Here is a 17575-nt window from a genome sequence, read left to right on the forward strand (position 1 = left end):
AAGACCAAGGTTCATCCCCAAGGTCGGGAAGATCCCCTGGAAAAGGGAATGGCAACGCACCCCAGTATTCTTGCCTGGAGAATTCCATGGACAGAGGAGCCGGGCAGGCTACTGTCTATGGGGTCACAAAGTGTTGGAGATGACTGAGCAGCTAGCACACATACCCACACTGTATAGCACAGGGAATCATACAATGTCTTGTGATAAATCATAATGGAAAAGAATGTGAAAAAGAATGTATAACTAAGTCACTTTACTGTACAGCAGAAATTAACACAACATTGTAAATCAGCTATACTTCAATTTTTAAAAAATTTATAAAAAGAATGAAAGAAAGCAACCAGCACAAGTGCCCAGCATAAGCTAACTTTTTCAAACCCATTTCTCTCCTCCACCAGTTGTAGGGACAGAGCTGTGTCCAACAAGTGAGCATTCATCAGCTTCGTCACTGAAACTGAGCTGCCTTAACAGCACCCCTCAGTGGAACTGTTAATATTAGAGACAGTGAGTATAATTATAAGGGTCTTTATTGTGCACTTATGTTATGCCCAGTATCATGCTGTGATCTGAGAACAGAAAGGCAGGACTCATAGTCCCATCTCATGGGTCCTACAACATAGAAGCGGCAGTAGCTCATGTGAGGCCCTTTCATGAACATCTCAGCCTGGAGTCCTATCCTTACTCAATCCCTTTAGAAGGCCTAAGAACTAAGAAGACTATGGTGCAACTGCCCCAGTATATAATTAAAATATAATTAAAAATAAAAATAATACTAAACCATAATTAAGTGTAAAGAAGTAGAACAGCATTCTGATATTTTTCCTACTGTGATGACAGTCCTAGTACTTCTTTTGAAATTTCAATTTTCACTTTTTTTTATAGAAAAGATTGTTTTAGGATGCCCTCATTTTGTAGGTAACTCGTATGCTGGTAGCACAGCAACACAGGGCCCCAAGGCTCTCCCAGTGTTCAGAGACTACATCAGAAGGCAGGCCAAGAGCAGAGAAGTCAGGGGTCTCAATAATTCACAAACTACTTGACAGATCTCACAAAGAATGGAAAAGTGACAGGATATTTTGAGACAAGAGCGAATTAACGTTTTAAAAAAGTAAAGTGAAACCCTTTCCAAACATATGGGTGAACTGGGATGGACTTTTCACAAATGGGACTATAGAAAGGTCATATTTAGATAAGCAAGTTGTAGAGTCAATTACATATTATGTTTTAAGAGATGACCTCACCACTGAACTGCACCATCTGGGTCTGTTACAATAGAGACAAATTGCCGGGAACAATAGTGACATGAGGCATTCAGGATGCAAAGGCACTGTTTCTTAGTTTTTTTCCTGTCTTTAATGGAAGACGCTATCTCTGAAGGACACAGTCCCTCTCCAAGGCAAGGTTTGCAGTAACCTAGTGAGGCTTATCTGGAGTTCTCGCTGACAACACTCACATTTGGAGCCACTCATCTTTACACCACAAATCAGAGAAGCACCAAGGAAGGCTCAGAAACCCTAACAGGGAACTTTCTCAAGCAGAGATGAAAACAATTTACATAGCCACTGTAAATAGTTAATAAAATCCATTTTACAGTCCATCTACTTAGATTTCCATTACATCCTGTTCTGTTTCAAACATGCATTTTTCTTTTGGATTGTTAGGCAATAAAGAGTCAAGCCATTTATCAAGCAGTGTCTTAGGACTCCTTTCAAATGTTTTACCATTTTCAGGAAATACCGTGGCTTCTATAATTAATCTCCTGGTAGAAAGCTGTTTCAGAAAGACTCTAGTCCAACGGAGAGAAAAGTAGTCTCTTCTTGGGAGTTTTCTTGATTCTTATAAGTAGAAATGTTCAGAAACAGATGCTGGTGGTATTATCATGTATTGCAAATTGTCCATTTGAGACAGAGAGGAAAAAAAAAAAAACAGTGGAGTATGGTCTCCTCCCAAAACTGTCCTGTGACAGAGCTGATGTTCCACAGGCTCCACAGTCAACTCAGTGTGAGGCTAAGATGAGATTATCCTTCAGAGTAAGGCTGGGTTTCCACAGTTCTCACACCTGATGGAAACATAAGTCATGTGAGGGGTCCCCCTCACCTCACACACCTGCTTGCCTTCAGTACTACCAGCTACCACTTGGCATTTTCCATGTCTCAGGACTTGTTCTTATTGTATACATGTGCGCTCACTTCATCCTCACAGCAGCTCTGAGAAAGGTACCATATGACATCCAATTTTCAGATTAGAACATTGATGCCAGGGCCAACTCCTGGGGCCAAGAGCCAAACCCAGGCAGCCTGCCTGAGTATAGTCTCTGCAGCAGTGGGTGCCCATTTTTAATTCTCACCACCTCCTTTGTGCTGGCACACAGTAAGACCGTTCAGCCATCTCACTCCACAGATGGAGACAGAGGCATACAGTTGCCAAGTGGCTTGCCAAAAGTCAAGTACAAGACAGAAGCTCAGGTTGTTTGACAGTCAGGCCAACTTTTGCTACTTTATAGCCTTCTTCCTCTTCATGGAAAAAAAAAAAAACAATCTCTGGGGCGGGCCACTAGGTTCACAGGGAAGCAGGCTGAGCTACAGGAAGGGCTCCATGGAGGAGAGGAGGGTGCGAGGCAGCAGGAAATGACAAGCTGCTCTCCATGGCCAGCCAGGGACGAGCACGTGGCCAGGCTCCCACCTGGTGGCCCACAGTCACTCATCTGCAGAGATGTCAGTGCCCGGCACCTGGGGACTGAAGGCCACCTACCATCAGGTCCTTGATAAACTGGAGCTCCTGGTTCCTGAGAAATCAAGGCTGATGTGCAACTCCTGGGAGGTCCTGGAAGAGTATTTTTCTGGGCTTCAATTAGTGAAAGAGCATAGGCGTGTGCTGGACTGGTTGACATGGCCAGACCTGCAGAAAAACTCAGTCCAATCTTCTGTTTTGATGACTGCAGGTTTATTTGGGTTTGACTACAGGGTTTACTCAATTATAATTATTTCCCCAAACTGGAGTCTGTTTGCTGCTGAATTCTTTATCATGACAGCAAGAACCTCTCACCTCTTTCGTATTTGGAGATATAACCAAGAAAGCTAAAAGCTAAAGCAAACAAATGAGTTCCTGACCATATAAATCCCTAACAATCTAGATGCGGACATAACCATTGAGACCTATTAACAGTTTGATTTATTATTTCAGTTATTGATGAGGTGATGCTAACTGTGCTAATATTTGTAAAGCATGATGCTCTAACTGTAATTGGGAGATGGCACTTGATTCAACAGGGGGAAAAAAAAAAAGCAAGTTTTAATAATAAACAAATAAGTAAGTAAAACCAACAAAACCAAAGCTGTGGTTTTCCTTCTTTCTATGACATTCCCTCTTGGGGTCTCAGGAAAGGGCAGAAGACCTTGTTGGTCTCCAACACTGAGCAGAGCAAACGCCCCTCTGGGCCCAGGTTCTGTCCAAAGCAGCTGTGGCTCTCCTCCTCAAAGGCAGAGACCTGGTTTGACTGGCCTCCCAACCTGAACTAAAGGTTTTGAAAGGACTTCTCATCCTCAGGCATATTAACAATAAATATTAGGACGTGCTCTCAACTATAGGGTACACAAAGGATCAAGAAAACAACTTGGAAAACCAGAGCGTCTGGATGATCTCCAGGAGAGAGCTCTGGTTTCCTCTAAGAAACTTGATGGGATGGTCATCTTTACTTCTTCATGTCAAGTCTCCATTTTTGTTTGTTTCATTTTGGCCTTTTTTTAAATTTAATTTTTATTTTATATGGGGTATAGTTGATTTGTAATATTGTAAGTTTTTGTTGCACAGCAAAGTGGTTCAGTTATGTGTATACATATATCCTTATATATATATATATATATATATATATATATATATATTCCTTTTCAGATTCTTCTCGATATAGGTTATTACAAAATATTGGGTCGATTCCCTGTGCTATACGTAAGTCCTTGTTGATTATCTACTTTACATATAGTAGGGCATACATATGTGTGCGCTAAGTTGCTTCAGTCGTGTCTGACTTTTTGCGATTCTATGGACTGTAGCCCACCAGGCTCCTCTGTCCATGGGATTCTCCAGACAAGAATACTGGAGCGGGTTGCCCTGCCCTCCTCCAGGGGATCTTCCTGATCCTGGGATCGAATCCCCATCTTGTGCGACTCTTGCATTGTAGGCAGATTCTTTACCTCTGAGCCACCGGGAAAGCCCACATATAGTAGTGTGTATATGTTAGTCCCAAACTCCTATTTTATCCCTCCCCTCCTCATTTTGGCTTTTAAACAGAGTTATACTGAGGACTCAGGTGGCCTTTGTGGGCCAGTCTGACCCCTGTCAGAAGACGTTTAGGCATCATTTCATCTGCATGACACCCTGATGATGTGCTTACCGTAGTGTTTTCTTCCCACATGAGGGAGAGCTTGGTTGTAGCGAAATCACGGCCATGCAATGCACAGGTAGATTCAGCCTCTAATGGCATCACTTGATGAAACAGGCAATCATCCCACATGGAAAATCTTGAGTCACATGAATGCCATCTGTATTTATCAGAGTGCAGGAAACAGGAAGAGAGTGTTCATGCCAAATGTGTATTTAGGGGAGTTTAATAAAAGGAGCATTTTACAAAAGTGGGGGCAGGGTAAGCTAGGGGTCGGGGTTAAGAGGTACAAACTACTATGTATAAAATAAGCTATGAGGATATATTGGACAGCACAGGGAATATAGCCAATATTTTATAGTAACTGCAAGTGGAGCATAATCTATAAAAATTTTGAATCACCGTGTGCTACACCTGAAAATAATATAATATCATAAATCAACAATACTGCAATTTAGAAAGTCATAAACTTTCAAAATATATGGGAAAATGTGAACAATGGCAGGTTAAGTGAAGAAGCAGGATATAAAATTATTCATATGTCATATTTATGACTGTTAAAAATGTTGACTATTAACAGGGAGTTAACAAAAATTATGAGTTGTGTTACTAGTACTAGTTACTCCAGCTGCAGCTCTCCTGCCCATTGTCCAAACTGTACCCGAGGAAAAGGCAGCCTACAGATGAGGTCCATGGGGCAGGACGTGCCAGGCCTGTGCAGGGAGGAGGGCAGAGGGAAGACCCCCGGCTCACCATTTCATTAAGTTTCTGAGGTACAATAACATCAGCGTGCCCTCCTGCTGTGACATGAGTAGCTTAATAAAGAAGTAATTAGGAAAAAAATCCTCTGCATACATGGAATTAGGTGGCTAATTTTATGCCGATGGCAAAAATCAGTGTTGTAAATTCCTCATTGTGTTTTATGAGTCAGAACTGGGTAGTACACTGAAGATTCTTAGGAATATGAACCCTGAAATAGGACCTCTGATACCTGGCAAAGGAGAGCCAGTGGAAATCCACTCCCGCATGATGACGGTCACAATTAAACAGGAACGTGGGTTTAAGAAAGGGGGTCATTGGGAGTTGAAATTATTGACATTATTGACACTGAAATTATTGAAATATTGAGGTACGCAATGCACTGAGAGGTACATGTTTGAATGTAGTTAATAGAGCCTGGCTGTGGTCTGTCCTACATTGTTTTGTCTGGTTTCCTTTAGCAGTTCAGGCAGAAGACCAACCAGAAGGAGGGAAGATGGGGACATGCAGAGAGGCATCCGGAGCACTTTGCTATTGTTTTAGCTGCTCAGTCGTGTCCAACGCTTTGCAACCCCATGGACTGTAGCCCACCAGGTTCCTCAGTCCATGGGATTTCCCAGGCAAGAATACTGGAGTGGGTTGCCATTTCCTTCTCCAGGGGATCTTCCCGACCCAGGCATCAAACCCAGGTCTGCTGCATTGACAGGCGGATTCTTTATCGCTGAGCCACCAGGGAAGCCCCAGGGCACTTTAGTGATTTTCTAAAGTCACAACAGTCAATTTGTGATTTTCTTTTTTTTTTTTTCTGTCATGCTGCATGGCATGTGGGAAACTTAGTTCCCCTGTCAGGGATGGAACCCACACCCCCTGCTTTGGAAGCAGGGAGTCATAACCGCTGGATGGGCAGGGAAGTCCCCCAAAGTCAGTTAGGACATCCAGGGTTATCCTAATGAACCTAGTGAACCTAGCTCCCAATCTCTTGGTTGGAGCCTTTTTTCTCTAAGAGGGAGACCACTGGTGTTTGGATAAACAGCATGATGTGGTGTTACAAGCAAAGACTTCAGAGTATAGTTATTAGCTGGGTCATTTTGAGCAAGTCAAATAACCTATAGAAGCCTGAGTTTTTGCTCAATGAAATGGGGAAAATACCTCTTTCTTCTAGGGTTGTTTCATGAATTAAATGAGATCGTGTATTAAAAATGCTTGAAAGAGTACCTAACACATAATTGGTGTTCAATAAATATTTTAATGGCAAATATATGCCTAAAAACATTCATACATTTAAACACATATTTGCCCATCTATTTATAACTAGAACTATTTGGCCTTCATAAGGGATGGGAGTGGTCATGCTGGTCACTGGGGCCCTTTGGCCATGAGAATACAGTGTGACAAGAGGCTCTTCATTTTTCTTCCTCTTTCTAGCAACCCTTCTCCCAAAACATGCATACTTAAGTTAGCTCTCTCCTTTTAGCTATGTGCCCAAATTCTTCCTGAACCTATATCCTGATGCACAGACATCCATGTATGAACCCTAGAGATTTGTCTCTTTTAAAAATTCTGATTGATAATTACTATACACTTGTTAATTTAATTATGTTTATCAATATTTAGGATATCATAACAAAGTCTTAGATGCTCCCTCTCTTCCACTCTTTTCTCTCATCTCACAAATTGCTTTACGGTGAAAGAGATGGTTTTTCCAAAGGTGTGGTATGACTTGGGAGCAGAGGTCAGAAAATTGTTTGTTACACTTTAATTTGACCAGAATGGAACTAAAGATTTCAATTTAGTAGATATATTTGTTTGTTTCACTTACTACTGACTCCAGAATGTACCTGATGGTTTTAAAATGTTATGTGTTTTTAATATTTTTAAGGGATTTAAAAAATGCATTGCCTTAGGTGGTTAAAGCCAATGCAAAATTCTACCAGCTCCTTAGAAATTTCATTCTTGGGCCCATATCCTTGAAAGGTATTGACCCCTACAAACAGCTAATACTGTAAAAGTTGACAGGCCATTTTAACCTCCTAATTATATTCTACACATCATGCATTTGACCTTACAGAGACAACTTGATGGGTTTCTGCCATATTAATTATTCCTCACTGTTTTGCAGTGATCCTGTAACAATCCAAACCTAGTGGATGAATGCAGGACTGTTTCTAGGCTCCAGGGAAGAAGCTGGAATGGTGATTTAAAAACATCCAATGTAATTTTCCACTACCAACCTTATTTTCTTTCCTGAAACTGTGAAAAAAGACCTCTGAGGTGATTTTGCATTTGTTGTCTTCTGTAAGTTCTTGCAAATTTTTAACACTTTCTAAAACGTCTTTGAAATTATGAGGCATCTTATTTTGAATACCCTCCTTCAATTATTATGCATCTTCAAATCAGAACATTTATTACTAGGCAATATTACTTTAACACATGAGGCTTTTTCTTTTCATTTTCATTTTATTTTTTACTATGGATGCTTTCATCAGCCACGGTATTTTTTAGTATATAATTTTTAAAGGTTACACTCCATTTACAGTTATTGCAAAATATTGGCTGTATTTCCTGTGTTGTACAGTATATCCTTGTAGCCTACTGTACATGCAATAGTTTGTAACTCTCAATGTCCCAACCCTGGATTGCACCCCATCTCCCCAATGGCAATCATTAGTTTGTTCTATGTATCTGTGAATCTGCTTCTTTTTTGTTATACTCACTAGTTTGTTGTGTTTTCTAGATTCTCTGAGTCTCTGTCTCAAGTGTTTAATGGGACACTGAAGAGACCTAGTGTGCAAAGTTTCATTTCATTCTCCACCCCTAACATTCCTTGTCTGAGGCTGAGTTTGTCTTCCTAATGAACTAGACAATAGTCAGGGTTGCTGAACAGTCTTCTTCCCTCCTTGTTTGTTACACCAAGTGCAGTTGACATGGCCCCTCTTCTCCTTCGTTTGGAGCAGGACTTCACCTGAGTGGGTCATTTTCCTCTCCCTGCACCAAGTCATCTCAGAATAAGACCTGAACATTGCCAATGGCTGCATTTGGAAGGCTGATTGTCAGCCTGTTCTCACAGGCCTTGTGAGGGTATTAAATGGAAGCCCCCTGTGCAAAACTGGATTCTAGAATCCAATTTTTTCCTGTTCCCTGTCTCCCTTTATTACTTAGGTCTTTTGATTCAACAACTCTCTCTAGCCATATTTTCTTTAATGGAAAAATGTGATTGAATAGGAACTGAATAATTTGAATGGAGTCTCAAGTCTCCCATCTATATCCCTGTGTCGATTTATGCATGTGCATCTCCAGTAGGTGCTTTGTGCCAGGCACTGTGTAAAGCAATTTACACTTAATCTACACAGCAATCTTATGAGACAGATACTAGGATGGAGATGATGTTGATGAGAGAGCACTTAGAGGGCTTAAATGTTTCAGTGAATTAGGCTTAAATAATTTACCCAAGTTAGTACTAATGGACATGAAATTAAAACACAGCTTTACCTGACTCTAGAGTGTGTGCTTTTAACCACTATACCATACTGAAAATGTAAAAACTTAAGGACTTAGATCTTTGGTGCCTGTCCTGAGTTCCTTTAGAAGCAATGATTGGGAGTCTGGAGTCTGGAGCCTAGTTTGAAATCTGTCTCCTTTATTTATTAGTTGTGTGACATTGGACAAGTTACTTTACATGAGTCCCCTATGTATGAACCTACAAGTTGCAAACCTTCAAAGATGTGAGCATGCCTTTGTATGTCAGCTGTTGTACTGTACTACTGTAGTTTTCAAGGTACTGTACTGTAAGATTGAAAATATTTTCTTTGTTTTTTGTGTTTTTTTAAAAACATATTATTTGTGTGAAAAGTTATTGTTGTTCAGTCACTAAGTCATGTCTAACTCTTTGCGACCTCATGGACTGTAGCTGCCGGGCTTCCCTGTCCTTCACTGTCTCCCAGAGTTTGCTCAAACTCATGTCCATTAAGTCCGTGATGAGATCCAACCATCTCGTCCTCTGTCGCCCCCTTCTCCCTCTGTCCTCAGTCTTTCCCAGCATCAGGGTCTTTTCAATGAGTCAGCTAATAGCATCAGGTGGCCAAATTATAGGAGCTTCAGCTTCGACGTGAGTCCTTCCAAGGAATATTCAGGGTTGAAAAATATTATAAACCTATTAGAGCACCGTATTATATAGCCAAATGTGTTAGTTGAGTACCTAGGCTAACTCTGTTGGACTTTACAAACAAATTGGACTTATGAATGCACTCTCAGAATGGGACTCGTATGTATAAGGAGAACTTACTGTACTGTGCTTTGGTTTCCTCATCTATGAAATGGGGAGAAAAATATCGCCAGTAAATTTCCTCAGGCCACATGAAGGATTGGTGGTGGTGCTTTAGTTGCTAAATTGTGTCCAACTCTTTGCAACTCAGTGGACTGTAGCCTGCCAAGCTCCTTTGTTCATGGGATTCCCCAGGCAAGAATACCAGAGTGGGTTGCCGCTTCCTTCTCTAGGGGATTTTCCTGACCCAGGGATCAACTTAGGTTTATGTATTAATAAAATATTTAGCTTAGGCCTGAAACATAGTAGGTGCTCTTTAGAAGAAAAAATAATTAAAATAGTTCAATAAATGTTAACAAATATTATTATTATTGCCTTGCTGCCGCTACTGCTGCTAAGTCACTTCAGTCGTGTCCAACTCTGTGCAACCCCATAGACAGCAGCCCACAAGGCTCCCCCATCCCTGGGATTCTCCAGGCAAGAATACTGGAGCGGGTTGCCATTTCCTTCTCCAATGCATGAAAGTGATAAGTCAAAGTGAAGACGCTCAGTCATGTCCGATTCTTCGCGACCCCATGGACTGCAGCCTACCAGGCTCCTCCATCCATGGGATTTTCCAGGCAAGAGTACTGGAGTGGGGTGCCATTGCCTTCTCCAATTATTATTGCCTTATTTGCCCCCAAATAGAGCTGATGTAGTGTCTAAGTGATTGCTGTAAGGATTCTTATTGAGTCCTTGAAAGTCTGAAGTTCTCTAGTTGTATATTGTTGATAAAATCCACTTCTTATTTCTCAGCCTAGAACACAATGGTAGAAGGCTTGGGGAATCCTGCTTGGTATTGAAATGACCATGATAAGTCTTGTCCTTCATCCCCTGCAAAAACTGTGTCGTTAAGTGGATAAAGCCAGGACAGCTAACTAAGAAATTTGGTTTTCTATCAACCTGCACTGCAGGCTTGTTATCAACATTTGGGAAATTAACATATCTAAAGTTCAAGCTCATTATCCCATCTACAAAGAGTAGGGTACCATATCTATGCAACCTAATTTCAGAGAAAGATTAGGAAGCAGAAAAAGAAGTTAAAAAATGAAAGGAGAATAATAGCTTTTTATCACCAATGGACTCTCCTCTGTGGAGCAGTAAATAGATAGGACCAAGCCAGACAGATAGTTAATAGGGAATGACTAAACTGGGTATCTGGTAATCAGCAGGATACTCACTATTGGCAAGGAGTTGCCCTTGACGTCATGCAAAGATAAAGAACAAAGTCCTTAAAGGAGATGTGATTTACTTAGTGAGCAAGATATAAAACAATAACTAGTAATAGAGAAGTTTACATACTGGGTGAGTGGTGCAAATCCAAAAGCCTAGAGGGCAAACTTCCCCGTTTATAAACACCTGCTGCACCATTTAATTATATGCATTATAGTACAGGACTTGGTTGGGCTAATTTTCTCTCAATCTTCAGCAGTGTGTAAATATTTAAGTAGAATTAATAAGATTTAACCTAAACTCATTTTTTAAAAATGTATTTATTTTTTATTGAAAGATAATTGCTTTACAGAATTTTGTTGTTTTCTGTCAAACCTCAGCATGATTCAGCCATAGGTATACATTTATCCCCTCCCTTTTAAACTTCCCTCCCATCTCCCTCCCCACCCCACCCCTCTAGGCTGATACAGAGCCCCTGTTTGAGTTTCCTGAGCCATATAGCAAATTCCCATTGGCTATCTATTTTATATCTGGCAATGTAAGTTTCCATGTTGCTCTTTCCATCCATCTCACCCTCTCCTCCCCTCTCCCCTTGTCCATAAGTGTATTTTCTATGTCTGTTTCTCCACTGCTACCCTGTAAATAAATTCTTCAGTACCATTTTTCCAGATTCCATGTATATGCGTTAGAATACGATATTTATCTTTCTCTTTCTGACTTACTTCACTCTGTATGATAGGTTCTAGGTTCATCCAGCTCATTAGAACTGACTCAAAGGCCTTCCTTTTTATGGTTGAGTAATAATCCATTGTGTGTATGTACCACAACTTCTTTATCCATTCATCTGTTGATGGACATCTAGGTTGCTTCTATGTTCTAGCTATTGTAAATAGTGCTGCAATGAACAATGGGAGACATGTGTTTTTTGAATTTTTGTTTCCTCAGGGTATATGCCTAGGAGTGGGATTGCTGGGTCATATGGTGGTTTTATTCCTAGATTTTAAGGAATCTCCATACCACCTTCCATAGTGGCTGTATCAATTTACATTCCCACCAACAGTGCAAGAGCGTTCCCTTTTCTCCACACCCTCTCCAGCATTCATTGTTTGTAGACTTTTTGAGGATGGCCATTCTGACTGGTGTGAGGTGATATACCATTGTAGCTTTGATTTGCATTTCTTTAATAATGAGTGATACTGAGCATCTTTTCATGTGTTTGTTAGCCATCTGTATGCCTTCTTTGAAGATTAACCTAAATTCATTTTTAAACATTAATTTTAACTTCTCTGGGAAGTGGGATCATAGACACCTCTGAGAACCAATCAGAAGCTCTGAAGCATCTCCCTGGACACTGCACAAATGCCTCCAAATCTACATATAATTGTAGAAGGTTAACAGATCCCCTAAAATTCATCCATGAAGGCACAGCATGAACCTCGGTATCATAGACACTCAGTTATTCATAGTTTTCCAAATCTTACCAGATCTCAATGAACTTTTTGTTAGCTTTGGCTGTTTTAAACAATTCTATAATCATGATTCTTGGAATTAAAATATCTTTATTTAAAAAACAGAAAAAAATTTCAAAAACCTTCAAATTGATTCCTCCTGGAATGTGAAGTCAAGTGGGCCTTAGAAAGCATCACTACAAACAAAGCTAGTGGAGGTGATGGAATTCCAGTTGAGCTATTTCAAATCCTGAAAGATGATGCTGTGAAAGTGCTGTACTCAATATGCCAGCAAGTTTGGAAAACTCAGCAGCGGCCACAAGACCAGAAAAGGTCGGTTTTCATGCCAGTCCCAAAGAAAGGCAATGCCAAAGAATGCTCAAACTACCGCACAATTGCACTCATCTCACATGCTAGTAAAGTAATGTTCAAAATTCTAGAAGCCAGGCTTCAGCAATACATGAACTGTGAACTTCCAGATGTTCAAGCTGGTTTTAGAAAAGGCAGAGGAACCAGAGATCAAATTGCCAACATCCGCTGGATCATGGAAAAAGCAAGAGAGTTCCAGAAAAACATCTCTTTCTGCTTTCTGGACTATGCCAAAGCTTTTGACTGTGTGGATCACAATAAACTGTGGAAAATTCTGAAAGAGATGGGAATACCAGACCACCTAACCTGCCTCTTGAGAAACCTGTATGCAGGCCAGGAAGCAACAGTTAGAACTGGACATGGAACAACAGACTGGTTCCAAATTGGGAAAGGAGTACATCAAGGCTGTATATTGTCACCCTGCTTATTCAACTTATATGCAGAGTACATCATGAGAAATGCTGGACTGGAAGAAACGCAAGCTGGAATCAAGATTGCTGGGAGAAATCTCAATAATCTCAGATATGCAGATGACACCACCCTTATGGCAGAAAGTGAAGAGGAACTAAAAAGCCTCTTGATGAAAGTGAAAGAGGGGAGTGGAAAAGTTGGCTTAAAGCTAAACATTCAGAAAACGAAGATCATGGCATCTGGTCCCATCACTCCATGGGAAATAGATGGGGAAACAGTGGAAACAGTGTCAGACTTTATTTTTGGGGGCTCCAATATCACTGCAGATGGTGATTGTAGCCATGAAATTAAAAGATGCTTACTCCTTGGAAGAAAAGTTATGACCAACCTAGATAGCATATTCAAAAGCAGAGACATTACTTTGCCTACTAAGGTCCATCTAGTCAAGGCCATGGTTTTTCCAGTGGTCATGTATGGATGTGAGAGTTGGACTGTGAAGAAGGCTGAGCGCCAAAGAATTGATGCTTTTGAACTGTGGTGTTGGGGAAGACTCTTGAGAGTCCCTTGGACTGCAAGGAGATCCAACCAGTCTATTCTGAAGGAGATCAGCCCTGGGATTTCTTTGGAAGGAATGATGCTAAAGCTGAAACTCCAGTACTTTGTCACCTCATGCGAAGAGTTGACTCAATGGAAAAGACTTTGATGCTGGGAGGGATTGAGGGCAGGAGGAGAAGGGGACAACAGAGGATGAGATGGCTGGATGGCATCACTGACTCGATGGATGCGAGTCTGAGTGAACTCCGAGAGTTGATGATGGACAGTGAGGCCTGGTGTGCTGTGATTCATGGGGTCGCAAAGAGTTGGACATGACTGAGTGACTGAACTGAACTGAACTGAACTGAACTGAAAGCAGGAATTGCTATTTGTCCTCCAGTGTCTATCATAGGCTTCCTCCATAAAAATAAAATTTCTAACTGGATGAAACAAAATGAAGACCACCTTGTCTATCCTCTCCAGGTGTTACCATGTCCCTAAGGTCTAGCCAGTGGCTATAGATGGGAGTGTTGTAAAGTCTGCTCTGAACCCTCTTCAGCAAACAACATAATCCTTTTCTTCCTTTTTATCCTTTCATCCATCCAGCTTCTTGGAACATGGATCTGATGACTGAAATATATTCTTGGGCTTTGAGACAAGGGACAACTCTGGATGTTGAAAGATCTGAAAGTTGGAAGGAGCCTGGATCTTCAAGGAGGAGAGAGGAAAGCCATCATAATGGTCTTGAATATTACCTTCTGAACTTTGAGGTAAGTAGTAATTAAACTGAACTGAACTGAGAAATTACACTACCCCACGTAAGTTGAAGCTGTTTTTAAATTTTTTTTAATTATTTCAGCTCAGTCGCTCAGTTGTGTCCGAATCTTTGAAGCTCCATGGACTGCAGCACGCCAGGCTTCTAGGTCCATCACCAACTCCCAGAGCTTGCTCAATTTCATATCCATTGAGTTGGTGATGCCATCCGACCATCTCATTCTTGGTCGTCCCATTCTCCTTCTGCCTTCAATCTTTCTCATCATCAGGGTCTTTTCCAATGAGTCAGTTCCTTGAATCAGGTAGCCAAAGTATTGGAGTTTCAGCTTCAGCATCCATTCTTCCAATGAATATTCAGGACTGATTTTCTTTACGATTGACTTGTTGGACCTCCTTGCAGTCCAAGGACTCTCAAGAGTCTTCCCCAACACCACAGTTCAAAAGCATCAATTCTTCGGTGCTCAGCCTTCTTCACAGTCCAACTCTCACATCCATACATGACCACTGGAAAAACCATAGCCTTGACTAGACAGACCTTGGTTGGCAAAGTAATGTCTCTGCTTTTGAATATGCTATCTAGGTTTGTCATAACTTTTCTTCCAAGGGGTAAGCGTCTTTTAATTTCATGGCTACAATCACCATCTGCAGTGATATTGGAGCCCCCCAAAACAAAGTCTGACACTGTTTCTACTGTTTCCCCATCTATTTCCCATGAAGTGATGGGACCAGATGCCATGATCTTTGTTTTCTGAATGTTTAGCTTTAAGCCAACTTTTTCACTCTCCTTCTTCACTTTCATCAAGAAGCTTTTTAGTTCCTCTTCACTTTCTGCCATAAGGGTGGTGTCATCTGCATATCTGAGATTATTGAGATTTCTCCCAGCAATCTTGATTCCAGCTTGTGCTTCTTCCAGTCCAGCGTTTCTCATGATGTACTCTGCATATAAGTTAAATAAGCAGGGTGACAATATACAGCCTTGATGTACTCCTTTCCCAATTTGGAACCAGTCTGTTGTTCCATGTCCAGTTCTAACTGTTGCTTCCTGGCCTGCATACAGGTTTCTCAAGAGGCAGGTTAGGTGGTCTGGTATTCCCATCTCTTTCAGAATTTTCCACAGTTTATTGAGATCCATACAGACAAAAGCTTTGGCATAGTCCAGAAAGCAGAAAGAGATGTTTTTCTGGAACTCTCTTGCTTTTCCTATGACCCAGCAGATGTTGGCAATTTGATCTCTGGTTCCTCTGCCTTTTCTAAAACCAGCTTGAACATCTGGAAGTTCACAGTTCATATATTGCTGAAGCCTGGCTTCTAGAATTTTGAACATTACTTTACTAGCATGTGAGATGAGTGCAATTGTGCGATAGTTTGAGCATTCTTTGGCATTGCCTTTCTTTGAGATTGGAATGAAAATTGACCTTTTCTGGTCTTGTGGCCACTGCTGAGTTTTCCAAACTTGCTGGCATATTGAGTACAGCACTTTCACAGCATCATCTTTCAGGATTTGAAATAGCTCAACTGGAATTCCATCACCTCCACTAGCTTTGTTTGTAGTGATGCTTTCTAAGGCCCACTTGACTTCACATTCCAGGATGTCTGGCTCTAGGTGAGTGATCACACCATCGTGATTATCTGGGTCGTGAAGATCTTTTTGTACAGATCTTTGAAGATCTTTTTCTTCTGTGGATTCTTGGCACCTCTTCTTAATATCTTCTGCTTCTGTTAGTTCCATACCATTTCTGTCCTTTATCAAGCCCATCTTGGCATGAAATATTCCCTAGTTATCTCTAACTTTCTTGAAGAGATCTCTAGTCTTTCCCATTCTGTTGTTTTCCTCTATTTCTTTGCACTGATCACTGAGGAAGGCTTTTTTTTTTTTTTTTAATCTCTTCTTGCTATTCTTTGGAACTCTGCATTCAGATGCTTATATCTTTCCTTTTCTCCTTTACTTTTCACTTCTCTTCTTTTCACAGCTATTTGTAAGGCTTCCTCATACAGCCATTTTGCTTTTTTGTATTTCTTTTCCATGGGGATGGTCTTAATTCCTGTCTTCTGTACAATGTCATGTACGTCCATCCATAGTTCATCAGGCAGTCTGTCTATCAGATCTAGTGTCTTAAATCTATTTCTCACTTCCACTGTGTAATCATAAGGGATTTGATTTAGGTCATACCTGAATGGTCTAGCGGTTTTCTCTACTTTCTTCAATTTAAGTCTGAATTTGTCAATAAGGAGTTCATGATCTGAGCCACAGTCAGCTCCCGGTCTTGTTTTTGCTGACTGTATAGAGCTTCTCCATCTTTGGCTGCAAAGAATATAATCATTCTGATTTTGGTGTTGACCATCTGGTGATGTCCATGTGTAGAGTCTTCTCTTGTGTTGTTGGAAGAGCGTGTTTGCTATGACCAGTGCGTTTTCTTGGCAAAACTCTATTAGCTTCTGCCCTGCTTCATTCTGTACTCCAAGGCCAAATTTTCCTGTTACTCCAGGTGTTTCTTGACTTCCTACTTTTGCATTCTGGTCCCCTATAATGAAAAGGACATCTTTTTTGGGTGTTAGTTCTAAAAGGTCCAAGGAGCGGCGGCTGCATGGGTGCAGTAGGGCCAAGAGGAGTTACTCCACGTTCAAGGTCAGGAGGGGTGGCTGTAAGGAGATACCCTTCGTCCATGGTAAGGAGCAGCGGCTGTGCTTTGCTGGAGCAGCCGTGAAGTGATACCCCATGTCCAAGGTAAGCGAAACCCAAGTAAGACAGTAGGTGTTGTGAGAGGGCATCAGAGAGCAGACACACTGAAACCATAATCACAGAAAACTAGCCAATCTGATCACACAGACCACAACCTTGTCTAACTCAATGAAACTAAGCCATGCCTTGTGGGGCCACGCAAGACAGGCTGGTCATGGTGGAGAGCTCTGACATAATGTGGTCCACTGGAGAAGGAAATGGCAAATTGCTTCAATATTCTTGCCTTGAGAACCCCATGAACAGTATGAAAAGGCAAAAAGATAGGACACTGAAAGATAAACTCCCCAGGTCGGTAGGTGCCCAATATGCTGCTGGAGATCAGTGGAGAAATAACTCCAGAAAGAATGAAGGGATAGAGCCAAAGCAAAAACAATACCCAGCTGTGGATGTGACTGGTGATAGAAGCAAGGTCCGATGCTGTAAAGAGCAATATTGCATAGGAACCTGGAATGTCAGGTCCATGAATCAAGGCAAATTGGAAATGGTCTAACAGGAGATGGCAAGAGTGAACGTCAACATTCTAGGAATCAGCGAACTAAAATGGACTGGAATGGGTGAATTTAACGCAGATGAGCATTATATCTCCTACTGTGGGCAGGAATCCCTTAGAAGAAATGGAGGAGCCATCATGGTCAACAAAAGAGTCCGAAATGCAGTACTTCGATGCAATCTCAGAAACGACAGAATGA

The 17575-nt window shown here is 41.2% G+C and overlaps 1 pseudogene; it reads left to right on the forward strand.

Annotated features, from left to right (window-relative positions):
* LOC102174283 lies at nt 2713-3101 on the forward strand (annotated as a pseudogene).

Source organism: Capra hircus, chromosome 6 (assembly GCF_001704415.2).
Source record: "Capra hircus breed San Clemente chromosome 6, ASM170441v1, whole genome shotgun sequence".
Taxonomy (NCBI): Eukaryota; Metazoa; Chordata; class Mammalia; order Artiodactyla; family Bovidae; genus Capra; species Capra hircus.